Consider the following 20,273-nt stretch of genomic DNA (forward strand, 5'->3'; position numbering starts at 1 on the left):
TTTAAAAAAGTTCATGCTAAACCTGAGTCTATAGGAAGCTCATGGATCTGCGTTTCAGGCCAGCTTACTCCACGAGCTTTTATCTCAACATTGGGATCTGGGACTTGACTGGCCAGTGCATTGTCCACAGCTCTAGTGCCACTTACTCATTTAGGAATACATAAAGGTAAAGACTTCTGACTGATGTAATGTTATACAGTGTTTACAGGCAAATGTTGATAAAATGGTTAAAGTGCTCTGATCCTTGCAGAAGAAACTGAATGCCAGAAAAACATAACATGAATTCTTTTCTAAGATTTTCAGGCCCTTTTAGATTATGTAAGAGAAACTTCTACTTGTTTTCCAGTTTCTATTCTCCCCTTCTTCCCTTAAGTAATACAAGTCCGAAATCCCCATTTCCCTCTACATCCTCCAGCTTCCCCATGGGGGGTGTGGCCATGTAAGTGTTGACCAATGGGCGCTGTGATGTGGGCAACTTCCAGCACTTCCCCCTTCTTTTCAGTAGGGGAGCTGCACGCTCTTCACTCTCTTCTCTTTTTGCCATTGCGAAAGGATGACAACTTGAGCAACCACCTTAGACCCAGAGATGGAAGCTGCGGCATGTTCCCCCGGTGGGGTCCCTGGATGACTCTGTGGAGCAAAGCCACTTACTCGCTTCTATCTCATTTCAGCCCATGTATTTTGGAGACATTGATTTTCTGCCATTTTTTCATATGCCAACTGCTAAGCTGCTCTCTCAACTAGACTCCAAATTAGAAATGCCATCTGGTTTCATTAAAAATATAGTGGGAGAAACCTGAATTCAACAGAACTCCTTTTTAGGTATATCTGAATCACAGATATACACATATATGTACCCAGCAAAAAATAACTTCTGTTTACAAGCTCAATTCATTAAAAACTGGCACGGTCCTTGGTAGCTTAAAAAGGGTGGCGGAAGGTTTTATTATAGCAATATTTAATGCTATACAGTATGTTGTATATCGTTAATCTTCAATGTGAACAGTCAGCTTCATATATTTATCTTTTTTTCTTTTTCTGCAGATTGTACACAAGGGCAGGAGGCTTTTTGGTTTTATAGGCCACGCTTCTCCAGATGCGCTCTCCTTTGATGTTAACTACATGTGGCAAGAATGGGTGCCGGACCGTCAGAACTGTTCCTTGAGGTGTGTAGCCTCGGAGGTGCAGTTTGTCCTTAAACTGCGGCGTTACTGCTACCCAGCCTATGCAAGAACATGGCAGAACACAGGTGGTGTTAGCAACTATCTTATTAAAAACACCAAACACAGCTCAAAATGGAAACCCAAGGGAGGCTACTGTTGTCTTTCACTCTATTTTTTAAAAGCATACAATGCATTTGTGAAAAGGTACAGATTTATTTTCAGAGTAGGTTACATCTTATGAATAATCTAGTATGTATTTCTTAAAATATTCAGCTTATGTCAGTTAAGGCACATCTGTATAAAAATATACTAAAAGTCAGTAAGGCTACTTTATTCACCTTTTAAAAAGTGCTTGGTGTAGGGACCTCCCTGGTGGTCCAGTCGATAAGACTCCGTGCTTCTATTACAGGGGGTGCGGGTTCGATCCCTGGTCAGGGAGCTAAGATCCCACATGCCGCGTGGTGCGGCCAAATTAAAAAAGAAAAAAAAAGTGCTTGGTGTAAAATTACCTGCAGAGGAGAACTTGATGTCAGCCACTGCTTCAGGTTCCCCAAGTCCTTCATCTAATGTGATGTCTTCAGCAACAAGAGGAGGAAATCCTGCCATTCTTTCTTCTCCACCCATTGGAACCTTCCATTGGAAGGAGATGAAGATATTTGGAGGTTCAAATTAAACCCCTGATAACTCTAATATTAAGTAAGGCACTGATAAGATAATACTGTACAGGTATCAAGAATAAAATCCTTTTAAACATTCAACTGTTGAAAAAACCTCAAATCACTTCTAGATCAAATGAAAAACCTGGGAGCTCTGTGATGGGATGAAGCCTATAGATCCCAGTGACAAGGGCCCCATGTGGGCATCCAACTGGTGGTAACCTCCAGACAGCAGAATCTTGCTTTATTAACTTACAGTTTTTGCAGTCCTCCATAAAGCTTTAGACACAATAATTTTGGGCAATTAAAGCAACGTCCTTCCAAATACCTTAGTTCTTACAGGCCTGGCTGGACACAGAGATTAATCCCTGCCTCATCACCTCTCAAGGGTACATGGATAACGGGTAAGATTCAGCTTCTATGTTTACATGAATTGGAAGTAACTGGATAATAATTTACCTGTTTATTAAGAGATCTCTCCGTGTTTAGCACTAAGGACACAAAGATAGCTATTACAATATGTTCTATATGGTCCCTACCCCCAAGGAGATCAGAAGGTGGAAACAGCAAGTAAATAAATTACAAGGTAAGAAACGTGATGAGAGGCATCTACTAAGTACTGTGATTGTGAAGGAAGTAATGAACGTGGTTTGGTCAAGGAAAACATTAATGAAGAGCAGAATTTGAAAAATAGATTAAAGTTATTCAGTGGGAAGGTATCCTGGGTTAGTATCATGTACACAGAAATTGGAAAAAGGATAATGAGTTCAGAGAACTGTAGTTTAACTGTGCAGAGTATGTTATGTGTGTGTGTGCATTAGTGATGAGGCTATCAGTTTAGACTTCTCTCAGTAATGTGGAACTACCAAGGAATTATAAGCAGGAAAGAGAAAAGAATCAAAAAAGAATACTGTGGCCTGCTTTGTATTGGAAAAATCTGCGTAGTGCAGGGTTTCCTAACCTCAGCACTATTGACCTTTTGGGCCAAATAATTCTTTGTCTCGGGAGGCTGTCCTGTGCATTGCACAATTTTTAGCAGCCTCTACTCAGCATCCACCAAGTTGTGAAAACCAAAAATGCCTCCAGTCTTTGTCAAATGTTCCCTTGGGGTAAGAGTCAACCCTGGTTGAGAACTACAGCTGTGATGGGGTGAGGGTGGGCAGAAGGCAGTAAAACTGGGAGCTGGGAAAATACCTCAAAACAGGATCTCAAAACAGCCTAAAGAAAGTAGATTACAGTTTGGACTATGAGGCTGGACTCAGTGATAATTAGGAGGCAGGATTGACTTTGACTTGGGAGGTGAGTAAGAAAACCAGAAGGCAAGGATGAGCCACAGAGCAGCCCAAGAAGCCATTTGTATTACACCGGGAGAGAAGCCTCAGTGTTGTTTTGTGAACTATCAGTGAGTCCACTCTGAAGACTACACAGATGCATGGGGGTGGAGCCCTACCCTGAAAATCCCACATGTCTCTGGAGTATTAACTTTAGGGCAGTTATTTCGATGGAGTTTTAATTTCACTCTGGCTTTCTTAGGAAATCCAGAGAGAAAGAAGCATTTACTTCCCAAGTCAGGTTGGTTTTATCCTTGTTGAAGGGCGGGTGTGTATTTTGTGTTTTGACTTATTTTCAGTTGTATGAGCATTAATTAATGGTAAATCACCTCTGCATTGGACGTACCTGCTATTTTTGCAGTAGGTATGTCCCATAATCTTCATCACCACAAATACTTACGTAGCAGTGACAGCAGTCCCCTTGCACTTGATCTTCTCCACAACCTCGTGGTGTAGGTACAACAGAGAGAGGTAAAGGAAACTTACCTAAAGTCACACAGCTTTGTTAAGTGGTGGAGCAGAGCAGGATTTGGACCCAGCTTGGCTCCAGAGATCTTAACTATCATACACTACACACCAGCCAACAGTGTATACCCATGCCTGGTTAAAGATCTGTAAACAGGCCCCATTCAGTCTCTGGTGAACTTGGAACAATTTCAGTGGCATAGAAAGGGCACAACAGGGACTGCAGAGCATGGGACGTGAGGAGTAAGCTTGATTGTAAAGAGGTGGAACGAGTGGGACACTGAGTTTTGTTTTGTTTTTTAAAGGTCAGAGAAATTTTAACACACTCCTTAACAGGTGAAAGGAAGGAGCAAGTAAAGCAGGAGAGAAGAGGTACGATAACCTCTAAGTGCCTGGGATTAAGAACCTCGGAGGAGAGCTTTTCCACTCATACAAGGGCTTCGCAACTCAGCACTACTCATATTTTGGACCAGATAATTCTGTGTTGTGAGGTACTGTCTTGTGCATTGCATTATGTTTAGCATCATCTCTGGCTTCCACCCACTGGATGCCAGTAGCATCACCCAGTTGTGAGAAAATCTGTAACTTAGAGCTCTTCACTCACATTATCCAGTACAACTTTCTGCAATGATGTGACCGTTGGGCAGTTGAAAAGTGGCTAGTGCAAGGGAAGGACTAAATTTTAAAGTTTATTTCATTTTAATTAACTTATTTAAATAGGTGCATGGCGCTACAATATTGGACAGTGTCACCTAGAGAAAACCCAGCTCTGTCACTATTCTAGGATCAGTCCAATCCAACATCACTTTTCTATAAGAGCCCACCTCAATTTATAGCCAAAATCCTCAAGGTGAACAAGGTCGGGGAGAGCTAGCTGATGGTGTAACAAAGTTGGTTCTGTCCAACAAAGTCTTTTTTAGCAGGGTGTGTTAACCTAACTATACAACCATCAAAGCATGTTGCCTCACCTTGAGTAACGTATGACCCCCGTGCTTCTGATATACAGTGTCCACCTTGTCCAATGAAGTAATGTGAACGGGAAGGAAGTTGGAAGCCACAACTGTAAGCACCGTTCACTGATTTTCCTTAAGAAAGGAAGAAGGAACTTATTTTATACAATGAAAAACTACCAACCAGTATAAAACTGCTGTGTGTATAAGTCAACTAAAGTTCTCTACAGAGAAAAACAGCTTTTCAAAGTTAAATACTGGTTTCAAAGGAACAAATGAAGTATTTAGTTTTGCCTTCTATGGCAAACAGGGCCATAGAAGCACCCATTCTGCAGTTTCCACAGACGTTTCTTAAAGCCACATATTTGACATTTGACATTTGACATTCTTCTCAGCGAAGCCACACATCATATTGCATTAGTGAATTATTCAAATGTTAAATCTGTATAGTAATCTCATGAGTAAACTCAAGATATGAAGAGAAAGTGAGGGGTGAAGCTAGGTGTAGAAAGTGAAAGAAGGATTTTCCGGAGAAATATACAAAGAACTAAAGCTACGAGGGAAACCTCCAAGATAACAGAAACTACTTTGTCATCTGGTTCACATACAGTGCCTAGAAGAGGGACTGGTACATAGAAGTACTCTAATTATTTATGTTGGAAAGTTACTACAACATATACTGAATTTCCAAGCACTAAACTGACACAGAAGAGAAATGTGACCAAAGTAGGTAGATAATTTTTAAAGTGAAGGCTCCAGCCAGTCCCTGGTGGACATTAATGAAAGATATAGGATTAGGTGCCTGAACCACGATCAGACTCCCAGCGTCTCAGAAAACGATGGGGACTGGCGCCCTAAGGCTCACCATCTGGTCTATAGCTTCGGCGCCCTTGGCGATGCAGTAATCGGACTCCAGAAGCGTGTAGAAGAGAGTGCACTTGCCAGCGTTGGTGGCGCCAACCACGTAGACGTCGCCGCGGTAGCGTCAGGAACGCTGGAGCGCGGAGATCAAACTCTGACTCCATAGCCAGTCTTGAAGCTGATGAGCCGCACGTCTCTGAGCATCGTGCTGGACTTGGGCGAAGGATTCGCTTTCTCCTGCTCGTCCCGTGGCCGGTCCCCGCTGGGGTGTTGTGGCCTTCGGTAGCCAGGGGGCGGCAGGAGCCCGGCGCGGGCACAGTCGTTCCACTGTCGCTCCTGGAGCCGCTGTCGGTAGCCGGGAGTATCCAGGGGCAGCAGGTTCACCTTGTTTCCCAGCAAGATCAGCTGCTTGGGGCCCACCGGCGCGGGCAGGTGCGGCAGCAGGGCGTCGGGCAGATCAAGCAGGTCCATCATGTACAGCACCAGGGCGAGCTTGGGCCTCCGCAGCGCGGCGGTCACCAGCTCCAGGTACTACTGCTCGCGGCTCACCTGCAGGTGCAGGGCGCGCCGGTGAAACACCAGCAGTCAGCAGCGCTGGCACACGGTCTGGGTGCATCTGCCGGGAGTTCCGTAGTTCCTGCTGCCACCGCTCCTCCCGCCGCTGCAGCACCGTCGCTCCTCCTCTTCCTGCCGCTGCTGCAGCTCCCGCAGCTGGTCCTGGAGGGTCACTGCGGGCTCCGAATCCGGGACGTACTCGGGGAACACAAAACTCTCCTCCATGTCAGCCCTTCCTTGGTTATCCCCAGTCGCTGTCGCGCCACGGGGAAGCCCACATCCCAGGCCGGATGGGTACAGGGAGGAGGAGTTGGCCGCACATCTCCTCTCGAGGAGCGTCTCCCGGAGGCCATGGCGCGCTATCGTGGGAGTGGATCCCCGCAGGAAGCTGCATAGCAGCCTATGAGTGAGGCCCGTGGGCAGCATGAGAAACGCGGGCGTGGGCAAAAGGGGCTGAGCCACCTTTTCTCACGTGCTCTGTGGCCCCAGATGTGCGCAAAACAGTAGAGACTACCTGAGAGCTGTCATTTGTCAGCGTCGCACTTCGGCTCCTCCTCTCGCGTCTAATCTCGTAAGTTCTCGCGAGGAAGGCTCTGTGGCCTGAGAGCCCAGTTGAAACCGAGATAAAGGCACCGGGGGCTTAAGACTACGGTTGAATAGGCTAGCGAGTGAGGGTTTGTTCACTTTCAGGCTTCTTCAACGCGCCGCCGCTGGCACCATCTGCTGGTAAGAAATCACATTTTTAAAATCTTCGTGTTTTTTTTGTCTTTGGAACTGGAAAAAAATAGAAAATCGAATGCCGCAGACATATGGCCACAATAAAAACTTTTTAAAACATCTTTATATTAGAGTATAATTGCTTTACAATGGTAAAAACCTTTTATTAATACATCTTCTTGGCTTTTTTTCCATGTGTCATTTGTGCAACAGCATTAAAAAGCAAAAACTTTAATTGGCTAGATCCAAAGCTTTAGAGTGTAGAAGCAGCCCCTGCTTCAACCGCTTGAGGCTTCAGCCCACAACTTGCGCATGTGCAGTTCAAGCCGTCAGCAAAGCTTAACCTACACTTTGCGCAGGCGCAGAATTAATATTGGGCTTTTTTTTTTTTTCCGCTCCCCCTGCCCCTCCCGCGCCGTGAGACGCAGAGTATTCTGGGAACGCCCGACACGGAAATGTTTTTTTTCGACGCTGCGTAGGTCTGTGGGCGCTTGGCTTTTCTCTCTGTGGTTTTGAGAGTTAGCTTCTCGTGAACCGTTTGTCAATATGTGTGACGCACACGAGGGTAGGTGACCACTCAGAACACTCCGCGGCGACCCATCTAAGGGGGGAAACGTGGGTAGCTGGACTAATTGAGGATTTGCGGCCTCCTCCCCGGCCCGCCGCACCATGGCCCCAGTCGTTTCCCCACACTCCCGAGGCCGGGAACGAATCCGGGATTTTGAGAGGTGGAGGGTGCAGGGAACGTAGCCTTTATCATCTCGGTCAGGGTGACTCTTGTTCTCTCCTCTGTCTGCCCCTGGGTGAGTCTGACACTCCCTTCCCGTGTTGAAAATAGTGCGCAGAACCATGCGACAGGTTCCGTTGTTCCGACTTTGAAGCAAAGGTCTCCTTTCTTGATTTCCCTTAAGGCCAGAGTTAATGAATTTATGAATAGTTGGATTTTTGAGCGTCAGCCTGTGCCAGGCATTGTGCTAGGCTCTGGAAATACTCCGGGGACAAAGAGTATTGAGAGGAGGGGAGCAGGGATTAGTCTGTTTTGGCGTTCCTTCATGCTGTCACGTGCCTAAGTAAATTATCTTAAAAGATGACTTTTCCATTTCCTCTTTCCACAAGATGACACAGTTCTAGGTGGCGTGTGTTTCACTGAACAGGACCAATATATCTTTTTTTTTTCTTTCTATATGTAGAATTCTTAGTCATGTCTAGTGTATTTTCATTATGTATTTTTAAAGCTCCCAATTCCATTATCTACAGCTTCTATTTGTACGTCGTTTTCTTCTAGCTCCTTATACCGTGTTCACCCCTCACATTTATCCTTATTTTCTCAGCTGCTTCGTGGAGAAAATAGAAGCAGAAGCTTAAACTCTACTGTTTAAACGTCTGTCACTTTTAATCTTGAGTCTATTAGCATCATTATTATATTCTCTCTTTTTTTTTTTTTACATTCTCTTAACTTCTGTGTTGGAAAAAAGTGAAAGTTTTTTTAGCTTTATTTTTGAGTAGGTAATATATTCTCATGGCTCACAAGCCATGAAAATGTAAAGTGTAAGGTCTTATTCTTGTCCGCCATCTCTCCTGTGTGAGCCCTCTCCATCATAAGTAACCACTGTTCTTTAGAGTCATAAGTAACCACTGTTCTTAGATTCTTAGCTCTCCAGATGCTTTATTTATATTCAAGGAAATACAAGTATAGTATTCTTTTTTTTTTTTTACAAGTTTATTTATTTATTTTTGGGTGCATTGCACATGCTTTGTCTAGTTGTGGCGAGCAGGGGCTACTCTTCGTTGAGGTGTGTGGGCTTCTCATTGCGTTGGCTTCTGTTGTTGAGGAGCACGAGCTCTAGGCGCACGGGCTTTGTTGCTCCACGGCATGTGGGATCTTCCCAGACCATGGATCGAACCCGTGTCTCCTGCATTGGCAGGTGGATTCTTAACCACTGTGCCACCATGGAAGTCCCTACGAATATAGTATTCTGTTTTCTCCCTTTTTACAGACAAAAAGTAACTTCACATTTTTCTGCACTTTTATTTTTTGCTTTATCTACTATATCCAGGAGATTTTCATATCAGTACATAGAGAACATTCTAATTTTTTTTCACAGCTACTTAGTTTGTCTGGATATACCATAACTAAAGTTGTGTCTTGATGGATAGTTGGGTTATTTCCAGTCTTTTTCTGCTTCAAACAATGCTGTAATGAGTAATCTTGTACGTATCATTTTGTCCAATACAAATATATCTGTAGGATAAATTTTTAGGTGTAGAATTGTCAGGTCAGATAATGTATACATGTTACACAAAATATTAACATTTTGCTAAATGGTGCCAAGTGACCACTGTAGTGATTATGCTAATTAGTATTCTCTTAACAATGTATAATAATCCTGTGGGGAAACAGTTAACGTTATCTCAGTTATCAAGTTTGCTCCAGCGTTGAGTCTCAATTCCAGTCCTGCTTGTGTCCTTTGATCATTATTTGATATGCCCTCATCAGTTTTTAGACACTCTTTCTTCAGCTGGCTTCTTTCTGTGTGAAATACTAGATCTCTCTTGTCCTCAAGAAAGCAAGTTGAATGGTTTATTTCCTTTTTCTTCCAATATTTTGAGAAAATGAGTGACTTCTCAATTGATAGATGGACATTTTTTAAACCTTATCTAAACCCTGTGGCAGTCAACACTGTTGATGACTTTCTCATGGAAAGTCATTCCTTCTATCTGCAACATCACTCTCACTTAATTCTTCTTACCTTTGTGGCTTTTTTTCTCTTTCTCTTCTGCTATTCACATTATCCCTGGATGATTTCATCCCTTCTCCATGGCTTCAGTTTCCATACGTGGATGACTTCTGAGTACAGTCAGCCCTCCATATCAATAGGTTCTGTATCTGGGAATTTAACCTCAGATGGAAAATATTTGGGAATACAGTGCCAGGAAGGAAAACTTGAATTTGCCTTGAGCTGACAACTATTTATAGGTGTGCCTTGTTTTATTTTGCACCTCTTTTTGTGCTTCACATTACTGTTCTTTACAAATTTAGGTTTATGGCAACCCTGGATTGAGCAAGTCTGTTGATGCCATTTTTAAACAGCATTTGTTCACTTCATGTCTCTATATCAGATTTTGCTAATTCTTGCAATATTTCAGACTTTTTCATTATTATATTTGTTATGGTGACCTGTGATCAGTGATCTTTGATTTTACTACAGTGAGTCTCTGAAAGATCAGATGATGGTTAGCAATTTTTCACAAAAAGTATTTTTTAATTAAGGTATGTACATAATTTTTTAGACATAGTGCTATTGCATAATTAATAGACTATGGTGTAGTATAAACATAACTTTTATATGCCCAACAGGCTTTCTGTCTTGTTCAATTGATCTGTATTTGTTTTTGTGCCAGTACCATACTGTTTTGATTACTGTAGCTTTCTAGCATAGTCTGAAGTCAGGGAGCCTGACTCCTCCAGTGGCATTTTTCTTTCTGAGAATTCCTTTGGCTATTCGGGATCTTCGTTGTTACCATACAAATTTAAAAAAATTTTGTTCTAATTTTGTGAAAAATGTGTAAAAATGTGTAATTTGATAGGGATTGCACTGAATCTGTAAATTTCCTTGGATAGTATACTCATTTTGACAATATTGATTCTTCCAATCCAAGAACAGGATATATCTTTACATCTGTTTGTGTCATCGTCCATTTCTTTCATTAGTGTCTTAAAGTTTTTGGAGTACAGATCTTTTGCTTCCTTAGGTAGGTTTATTCCTAGTTATTTTATTCTTTGGATGTGATGGTAAATGGGATTGTTTCCTTAACTTTTCTTTCTGATCTTTCATTGTTAGTGTATAGAAATGCAAGAGATTTCTATGTATAAATTTTGTATTTTGCAACTTTAGCAGAATTCTTTTTTTTAATTTTTCAATTTTATTTTTATACAGCAGGTTCTTATTAGTTATTTGTTTTATACATATTAGTGTATATATGTCAGTCCAGTCTCCCAATTCATCAGACCACCACCACCTCCCCCCCACCACTTTTTCCCCTTGGTGTCCATACGTTTGTTCTCTACATCTCTGTCTCAATTTCTGCCCTGCAAACCAGTTCATCTGTAGCATTTTTCTAGGTTCTACATATATGCATTAATATACAATATTTGTTTTTCTCTTTCTGACTTACTTCACTCTGTATGACAGTCTCTAGATCCATCCACGTCTCTACAAATGACCCAATTTCATTCCTTTTTATGGTTGAGTAATATTCCATTGTATATATGCACCACATCTTCTTTATCCATTCATCTGTTGATGGGCATTTAGGTTGCTTACATGTCCTGGCTATTGTAAATAGTGCTACAGTGAACATTGGGGTGCATGTGTCTTTTTGAATTACGATTTTCTCTGGGTATAGGCCCAGTAGTGGGGTTGCTGGGTCATAGGGTAATTCTATTTTTAGTTTTTTAAGGAACCTCCATACTGTTCTCCATAGTGGCTGTATCAATTTACATTCCCACCAACAGTGCAAGAAGGTTCCTTTTCCTCCACACCCTCTCCAGCATTTCTTGTTTGTAGATTTTCTGATGATGCCCCATTCTAACTGATGTGAGGTGATATCTCATTGTAGTTTTGATTTGCATTTCTCTAATAATTAGTGATGTTGAGCAGCTTTTCATGTGCTTATTGGCCATCTGTATGTCTTCTTTGGAGAAATGTCTATTTAGGTCTTCTGCCCATTTTTGGATTGGGTTGTTTGGGGTTTTTTTTTTTTTTTTGGGTTGTTTGTTTTTTTAATACTGAGCTGCATGAGCTGTTTATATATTTTGGAGATTACTCCTTTGTTGATTCGTTTGCAAATATTTTCTCCCATTCTGAGGGTTGTCTTTTCATCTTGTTTGTAGTTTCCTTTGCTGTGCAAAAGCTTTTAACTTTCATTAGATCCCATTTGTTTATTTTTGTTTTTATTTTCATTACTCTAGGAAGTGGATCAAAAAAGATCTTGCTGTGATTTATGTCAAAGAGTGTTCTTCCTGTGTTTTGCTCTAAGAGTTTTATAGTGTCCGGTCTTACATTTAGGTCTCTAATCCATTTTGAGTTTATTTTTGTGTATGGTGTTAGGGAGGGTTCTAATTTCATTCTTTTACATGTAGCTGTCCAGTTTTCCCAGCACCACTTATTGAAGAGACTGTCTTTTCTCCATTGTATAACCTTGCCTCCTTTGTCATAGATTAGTTGACCACAGGTGCGTGGGTTTATGTCTGGACTTTCTATCCTGTTCCATTGATCTATATTTCTGTTTTTCTGCCAGTGCCATATTGTCTTGGTTACTATAGCTTTGTAGTATAGTTTGAAGTCAGGGAGTCCGATCCCTCCAGCTCCGTTTTCTTCCCTCAAGGCCTCATTGGCTATTCGGGGTCTTTTGTGTCTCCATACAAATTTTAAGATTTTTTGTTTTAGTTCTGTAAAAAATGTCATTGGTAATTTGATAGGGATTGCATTGACTCTATAGATTGCTTTGGGTAGTATAGTCATTTTCACAGTATTGATTCTTCCAATCCAAGAACATGGTATATCTCTCCATCTGTTTGTATCATCTTTAATTTCTTTTATCAGTGTCTTATAGATTTCTGCCTACAGATCTTTTGTCTCCCTAGGTAGGTTTATTCCTAGGTATTTTATCCTTTTTGTTGCAATGGTAAATGGGAGGGTTTCCTTAATTTCTCTTAGATTTGTCATCATTAGTGTATAGGAATGCAAGAAATTTCTGTGCATTAATTTTATATCCTGTAACTTTACCAGATTCATTGATTAGCTCTAGTAGTTTTCTGGTGGCATCTTTAGGATTCTCTATGTATAGTATCATGTCATCTGCAAACAGTGACAGTTTTAGTTCTTCTTTTCCAATATGGATTCATTTTATTTCTTTTTCTACCCTGATTATGGTGGCTAGGACTTCCAAAACTATGTTGAAAAAAAGTGGCGAGAGTGGACATCCTTGTCTTGTTCCTGATCTTAGAGGAAATGCTTTCAGGTTTTCACCATTGAGTGTGATGTTAGCTGTGGGTTTGTTATATATGGCTTTATTATTTTGAGGTAGGTTCCCTCTATGCCCACTTTCTGAAGGTTTTTATCAAAAATGTGTGTTGAATTTTGTTAGAAGCTTTTTCTTCATCTATTGAGATGATTGTATGGTTTTTATTCTACAATTTGTAATGTGGCGTATCACACTGATTGATTTGTGGACATTGAAAAATCCTTACATCCCTGGGATAAATCCCACTTGATCATGGTGTATGATCCTTTTAATGTATTGTTGGATTCGGTTTGCTGAGATTTTTGCATCCATGTTCATCAGTGATATTGGCCTGTAAGTTTCTTTTTTTGTGATATCTTTGTCCAGTTTTGGTATCAGGTGATGGTGGTCTTATAGAAGGAGTTTGGGAGTGTTCCTTCCTCTGCAGTTTTTTGGAATAGTCGCAGAAGGATGGGTGTGATTGAGGTGCTCGTATGTTGGGTGCATATATATTTACAATTGCAATATCTCCTTCTTGTATTGATCCCTTGATCATTATGTAGTGTTCTTCTTTGTTTCTTCTAACAGTCTTTATTTTAAAGTCTGTTTTGTCTGATATGAGTATTGCTACTCCAGCTTTTTTTTACTTTCCATTTGCATGGAATACCTTTTTCCATCCCCTCACTTTCAGTCTGTATGTGTCCTTAGATCTGAAGTGAGCCTCTTGTAGACAGCATATATGTAGGTCTCGTATTTGTATCCATTCAGCCAGTCGGTATCTTTTGGTTGGAGCATTTAATCCAATTACATTTAAGGTAATTATTGATATGTATGTTCTTATTACCATTTTGTTAATTGTTTTGGATTTGTTTTTGTAGGTCTTTTTTCTTCCCATTTTCTTTTGTTCTTTTCTCTTGTGATTTGATGACTACGTGTTTTTTTTTTAATATATAAATTTATTTATTTATGTATTTATTTTTGGCTGCATTGGGTCTTTGTTGGTGCACGCGGGCTTTGTCTAGTTGTGGCACACTGGGGCTGCTCTTCGCTGTGGTGCACAGGTTTCTCATTGCGGTGGCTTCTCTTGCGGTGGAGCACGGGCTGTAGGTGTGCAGGCTTCAGTAGTTGTGGCTTGCAGGCTCTGTAGTTGTGTCTTGTGGGCTCTAGAGCACAGGCTTAGTAGTTGTGGCGCATGGGCTTAGTTGCTCCACAGCATGTGGGATCTTCCCGGACCAGGGCTCAAACTCGTTTCCCCTGCACTGGCAGGCGGATTCTTAACCACTGCGCCACCAGGGAAGTCCCATGACTATGTTTAGAGTTGTGTTTTATAGCTTTTTCTTTTTTGTATGTGTATCTATTGTAGATTTTTGGTTTGTGGTTATCGTGAGGTTTTTATATAGCAGTCTCTCTATATATTTTTATATGTGTGATTGCTTTAAGTTGCTGGTCTCTTAATTGCAAATGCATTTCCGATATTTTGCATTTGTACTCTTCTCTTCTCATGATTGCTGGTTTTGACTTCATATTTGTGTGTAGATGATTTCCTACCTTTACTGTATGTTTATCTTTACTGGTGAGCTTTGTCATTGGTAATTTTCTTTTTTCTAGTTGTGGCCTTTTCTTTCCCATCTAGAGAAGTTCCTTTAGCATTTGTTGTAAAGTTGGTTTGGTGGTGCTGAATTCTCTTAGCTTTTGCTTGTCTGTAAAGCTTTTGATTTCTCTGTCAAAGCTGAACAAGAGCCTTGCTAGGTAGAGCATTCTTGGTTGTAGGTTTTCCCCTTTGATCACTTTAAATATATCATGGCACTCCGTTCTGGCCTGCAGAGTTTCTGGGGGAAAAAACAGCTGATAGCCTTATGGGGATTCCCTTGTATGTTATTTGTTGCTTTTCCCTTGTTGCTTTTAACATTTTCTCTGTTTTTAATTTTTATCAGTTTGATTAATATGTGTCTCAGAATGTTCCTCCTTGGGTTTATCCTGTATGGAACTCTCTGTACTTCCTGGACTTGAGTGATTGTTTCCTTTCCTGTGTTAGGGAAATTTTCAGCTATTATCTCTTCAAATATTTTCTCAGGCCCTTTTTCTCTCTCTTCTCCTTCTGGGACCCCTATAATGCGAATGTTGGTGCATTTAATGTGTCCCAGAGGTTTCTTAGATTGTCCTCATTTCTTTCCATTCTTCTTTCTTTATTCTGTTCCTCAACAGTGATTTCCACCATCCGTCTTCCAGTCTCGTTTATTCTGCAATTGATTCCTTCTGGTGTATTTTTAATTTCAGCTATTGTATTGTTCATCTCTATGTCTTTGTTTCTTAAATTTTCTAGCTCTTTTTTTTTTTTTTTGCGGTACGCGGGCCTCTCACTGTTGTGGCCTCTCCCATTGTGGAGCACAGGCTCCGGACGCGCAGGCTCAGCGGCCATGGCTTACGGGCCCAGCTGCTCCGCGGCATGTGGGATCTTCCCAGACCAGGGCACGAACCCGTGTCCCCTGCATCAGCAGGCGGACTCTCAACCACTGCGCCACCAGGGAAGCCCTAAATCTTCCAGCTCTTTATTAAACATTTCTTGTATCCTCTCGGTCTGTGCCTCCATTCTTTTTCTGAGATTTTGGATCATCTTTACTATCATCACTCTGAAATCTTTTTTGGGTAGATTGACTATCTCCACTTCACTTAGTTCTTTTTGGGTTTTGTCTGGTTTCTTTGTCTGGAACATATTTCTCTGCCATCTCATTTTGTCTGACTTTCTGTGTTTGTGGTCTCTGTTCCTCAGGCTGCAGGATTGTAGTTCCTTTTGCTTCTGGCGTGTGCCCCCGGTGGGTGAGGTTGGTTCAGGGGCTTGTGCAGGCTTCCTGGTGGGAGGGACTGGTGCCTGCCCACTGGTGTGTGGAGCTGGGTCTTATCCTTCTGGTGGGCAGTGGTGTGTTTATAAGCAGCTGTTGGTTCAGGACAACTTTAGGCAGCCTGTCTGCTGATGGGTAGGGCTGTGTTCCCACCCTGTTGGTTGTTTGGCCTGAGACGTCCCAACACTGGAGCCTGCAGGCTTTCGGGTGGGGCAGGTCTTGGTGCCAAAGTGGCAACCTCAGGAGAGCTCACTCTGGGACCTCTACCACCAGTGGCCTTGCCCCTGGTGTGAGCCCCAGCCAACCCCCTCCTCCCCGGGAGACACCCCAAGACCTGCAGGTACATCTGGCCCAGACTCCTATGGAGTCACTGCTTTGCCCTGGGTCCCAGTGCATGTGAAAACTTGTGTGCTCCCTCCAAGAGTGGAGTCTGTATTTCCCCCAGTCCTCTGGAGCTCCTGCACTCAATCCCTGCTGACCTTCAAAGTCAAATGCTCTGGGGGCTCCTCCTCCTGTTGCCAGTCCCCCGCTGGGGAGCCTGACATGGGGCTCAGAACTCTCACTCCTATGGGAGAACCTCTGTGATATAATTATTTTCCAGTTTGTGGGTTGCCCGCCTGGCAGGTATGGGATTGATTATATCGTGAAAGCGCCCCTCCTACCATCTCATTGTGGCTTCTTTTTCTTTGGATGTAGAATATCTTTTTTGGTAGGTTTCCATCTTTTTTGTTAGTGGTTGCTCAGTTAGTTGTGATTTTGGTGTTTTCATGAGAGGAATTGAGCTCAAGTCCTTCTACTCCCCCATCTCATCCTTATCTCCACAACACACTTATTCTTTTACATAAGAAGATGAGACTAATATTAGGACCAGTGCACACTAATTTTTACAATGCCCTGTTGTTTAAGTACCTATTATTGCGTAACTACCCCAAAATGTGGCTGTGTAAAAATTAATTTAATATGTTCATGGATTCAGTGGGTCAGGAATTTGGACAGCATAGTAGGAATGGCTCGTCTGCTGCCTGATGTCAGTGGTTGAACTGAGAAGTCTCAAAGACTAAGTGTTGACAGCTGGGGGTTGGGTGATCCTAGAGTATTTACTCACATTTCTGGCATCCAGCCTAGGAAAACTCAAAGACTAGGATTGCTGACTAGAGCATCTGTAAGTGGCCTCTCCATATGGTTTGGGCTTCCTCACCCAAGTATACCAGGCTTAGAGTAGTAGAACTTCTTAATGGCAGCTCAGGGCTCCAGAAGAAAGTGTCTCAGCAAACAAGGTGGAACCACATTGTCTTTCCTGACCTAGCTTCTAAAGTTATGTAGCATTGTTTTAGCTGTATTCTCTTGGTTATACGAGAGTCAAAAATCCACTCACATTCAAGGGAAGAAAAGATAGACTCTCATATCTTCGTAGTAGGAGTGTCAGTACGACTTTTATTATTATAAAGGAGCATGTGAAATGGACGATATGGATGTGATCATCTTTGGAAAATACAGCCTGTTATCCCTGTCCATGTATGAAATGTTGCTGTAATAGACAGCCCACCTTAAGGTATTGCCTAGCTATTGGAGTCCTTTGCTGGCTGTACCCTCTTACCCAAATGTCTCCAAGGAGCCTATTGGTCAGAGGACTATGACCTTGTTCCTAGTTATCAATAGTTAGCTATTAATGAGAATTACATGGACTTTCTGGAGAAGATGGAATACTTAAAATTCACACAGTTTACACTGAACCTTTGTCATGAAGCCTCTTAGTGTTTTGGGAGAATACCTGTGTGACACAGACATATGTATACATAGACCTATGAATATTATTTCATTACAATTTAGTTAATGTAGTTGAAATTTTAGAAAAGTGGGGTAAAAGGATTGTTTTTTACTTAGGAGATAGTTATGTGTTTCTGCTACATCATATCATAGGAGCAAGATGTTAACTGGTTGCATTTTACTGAAAGTGAGAATATTTTTGTTTTTTGTAGGTATGCAGTATGAGGAGGAGGAGGATGAAATCCCCCAGATTTGTGGCAAGAGGCATGCTAGATTGTAATCAGGTAACTTTTTAGACCAAACTGAATCAACTTGAAAAGCACTATAACCTATACAGGGATTTCCTGCTAATTCTGTTTTTGAAAATTAAATGTTCTATATGAATATGCTACATGAGAGCTGGTTTCTCATTTTATTTATTTATTTAAATATTTAACTTTAACTTTTGAAGTATTTCCGACCTACACAAAAGTTACACAAAGAAATCATGTATGTACTTCACCCAGATTCCATAAATGTTAACCTTATATTACATTTTCTTTGTCTTTTCCTTTTTCTCTCTCTCTACGTATATTTTTTTTCTGAAACATTTGAGAGTAATTTGGTTACATAAGAACATTCTTTTACATACTCATAATAGAACTCATCAAAATCAGGAAATTAAATATGAATACAGTTATCTTATTTAATTTAGAAACCATATCCAAATTCTGCCAGTTGTCCTACTAACGTTGTTTATAACAAAATAAAAAAAATTTTTTTGATCCTGGATCCAACATAAGAGCACATAGTGCAGTTAGTTTCCATGCCTTATTTTTTTGTCTCCCATAATCTACAACAGTTTCTCACTCTTTTTCTGTTTTTCCTTACCTTGACATTTTTGAAGAATACAGACCAGTTACTTTTTAGAATGCCCCTCAGTTTGGGTTTCCTCATAATTGGATTCAGATGATTACTTTTGGAAACAGTGAATTTTCTGCTCTTAGTGCATTATATCAGGAGGCACATGATGCCTATTAGGTGCTGTTAATTTGATTCCTTTGTTTTCTCATTATTTTAAATGGATGAAGTTACATTAGGTGGTAGTATTTCAACACAAATTCCCATTCAATTCTGAGTATAATTAACTGTAGTAAAAGTCAGTAAGAAGCCTTACATATAGGTAAGAAGAGTAACTTTTAACTAAATAAAGTAACATCCTGCTACAGGATGTAAAATGTAAAAACTCTCCTCTCTTACCAAACTGACAGTTGCTTTGTATATAGTAACATTATGATGCCTCTTTGAGCCTTGCCATCTCCAAGATGCACATCCTCTCAGTTGACCCTTTCTCCTTTTTCAAAGAACACATGCTTCTGACATTCTACTAGTTGTATTTGGAGGATAAGTGAACCTGTCTTGAACATTGTTTTGTTAAAAATCTATTGAGTTTTTGGTGTGTAAATACATATCTATTTTCCCTATTAAACATGACTATAAAAACTTCTTACTGAGATATTTTGTATTTTCTATGATGTTTGAGTATTAAACACCAAGAGACATTTTATTAGTAAATGCCTATATTCTGTAGGCTATGCCTAAATTCTGTAATCTCTAGGGAGAAAGAATATTTTGATCTTAGCCAAAAGAGAATTGTTTTCAATGTATGTGACAGGTTGCTCAAGGATAAAATACTCTTTTTGACCAGTCATTGCATTTAACATTTGTTACAAAATAAATTATTAGATGCTTATACTTGAATTGATTATAGGTGCTTTGGCTATTGTGAGATGACATTTTGTTTTTTCACTGTTTAACATCAAGTGATCTGTCCCAAGCATTGTGAATGTGATATTACTTAATATAACCAATGCTTTCAATAAGATGATTTCTTGTACAATTATGATGGTAGATGGCATAAATATGAACTATTCATAGAGTTTAGGTGTTTAAAGAATAGCATTTGAATGAAGTACTACTGTTCTAATGATTTGGGGGAAACTAACTATGGTTCAGCTCCGTGGGGGACTGAAACTTGTTCATAGTTTTGTAAAGATTTTTCATTGTAAATTGTCCATAAAAACCATTGCTATTTATCTTACGGACAGTGCCTTCTAGGTGCTTCTTATATATCAATGGCTAACCCAGATCATTGTGAGAAATTTTTCTTTCCTGTCAGCTCACAGTCTCTACTGAAGGAAATTGCCCCCACCATTCTCGAGGCCATACCTTGTACAGGGATGATTGTGTACTGTGTTCTCTACCATAGCATCTGACTTCTAATATTGGTGGCCATGGTGGATTGAATCAGGGTGGGACTTTGACCCAAAGCCAGCCAATCTGTAGGCTGGCCAGTAACCTGTGTGGTAATCTGATGATGTCAAAATGGGAGGCTGATGATTAGTTGGGCTACACATGTTGTTTCAGAAAATTAATCTGAGGATGGGGGAGTTAGTTACCAAGGAGAGGAGGCTAGAAGCTGAGTCCAGCTATGCAGCTCTTCCTGTGTGGTGGTGAGGGGAGAGATTCCTCTTGCACTTATATCTACTTGTATCTTCATTGTATAGCTCCTTCCCCATCCCTGACATGAACAAGTGTCTATTCCTTATAAACAGTACATCTACTCTTTTAGATTCTTTGTTCTTCTTTAAGGCATCATTCTGTGATTTCTCTCTATCTACACTACTAATTCTGATCTCTCACTCTTGCTCCATTTGTTATCATCAGTCATTTGCTGAATATTTTCACTTCAGTGACTTATTCTCATCTTACCTTTAACATATTCAAAATAGAATAATTTTAACCTAAAGTTGAAATTCTTACCCATTCCATATTTTAGTCATTGATATCATCATCTTCACGGTCATTCAAATAGAGGGTTTTTTTGTTTTTTGTGTTTTTTTTTACAAGAAACGCTGTTTAACTTTTGAGGTGATAAAAAAGTAAAATAACAACGAAATATTTTGTTTTTACATGTCATGTT

The 20,273-nt window shown here is 40.7% G+C and overlaps 1 protein-coding gene and 1 pseudogene across 7 annotated transcripts in view; one reads left to right on the plus strand and one right to left on the minus strand.

Moving 5' to 3' along the window:
* Positions 1 to 636: 636 nt before the first annotated feature.
* LOC137223750 (nitric oxide-associated protein 1-like) lies at positions 637 to 6,407 on the minus strand (annotated as a pseudogene).
* A 145-nt stretch (positions 6,408 to 6,552) lies between these two features.
* The window catches only part of LOC137223746 (RE1-silencing transcription factor-like), a 190,578-nt gene continuing 176,857 nt past the window's right edge, over positions 6,553 to 20,273 (plus strand). For 4 of the 7 annotated variants that reach the window (XR_010943035.1, XM_067736109.1, XM_067736110.1 and 1 more), the window contains exons 1-2: positions 7,109 to 7,263; positions 17,524 to 17,595. The gene's annotated coding sequence lies outside the window, so the exon portion shown is untranslated. Of the gene's footprint in view, positions 6,708 to 7,099; positions 7,264 to 17,523; positions 17,596 to 20,273 lie in introns of those variants that run through there. The other 3 variants (XM_067736112.1, XR_010943034.1, XM_067736113.1) reach the window with 3 other exon arrangements.

The sequence above is a fragment of the Pseudorca crassidens genome, chromosome 4, assembly GCF_039906515.1.
Source record: "Pseudorca crassidens isolate mPseCra1 chromosome 4, mPseCra1.hap1, whole genome shotgun sequence".
Taxonomy (NCBI): domain Eukaryota; kingdom Metazoa; phylum Chordata; class Mammalia; order Artiodactyla; family Delphinidae; genus Pseudorca; species Pseudorca crassidens.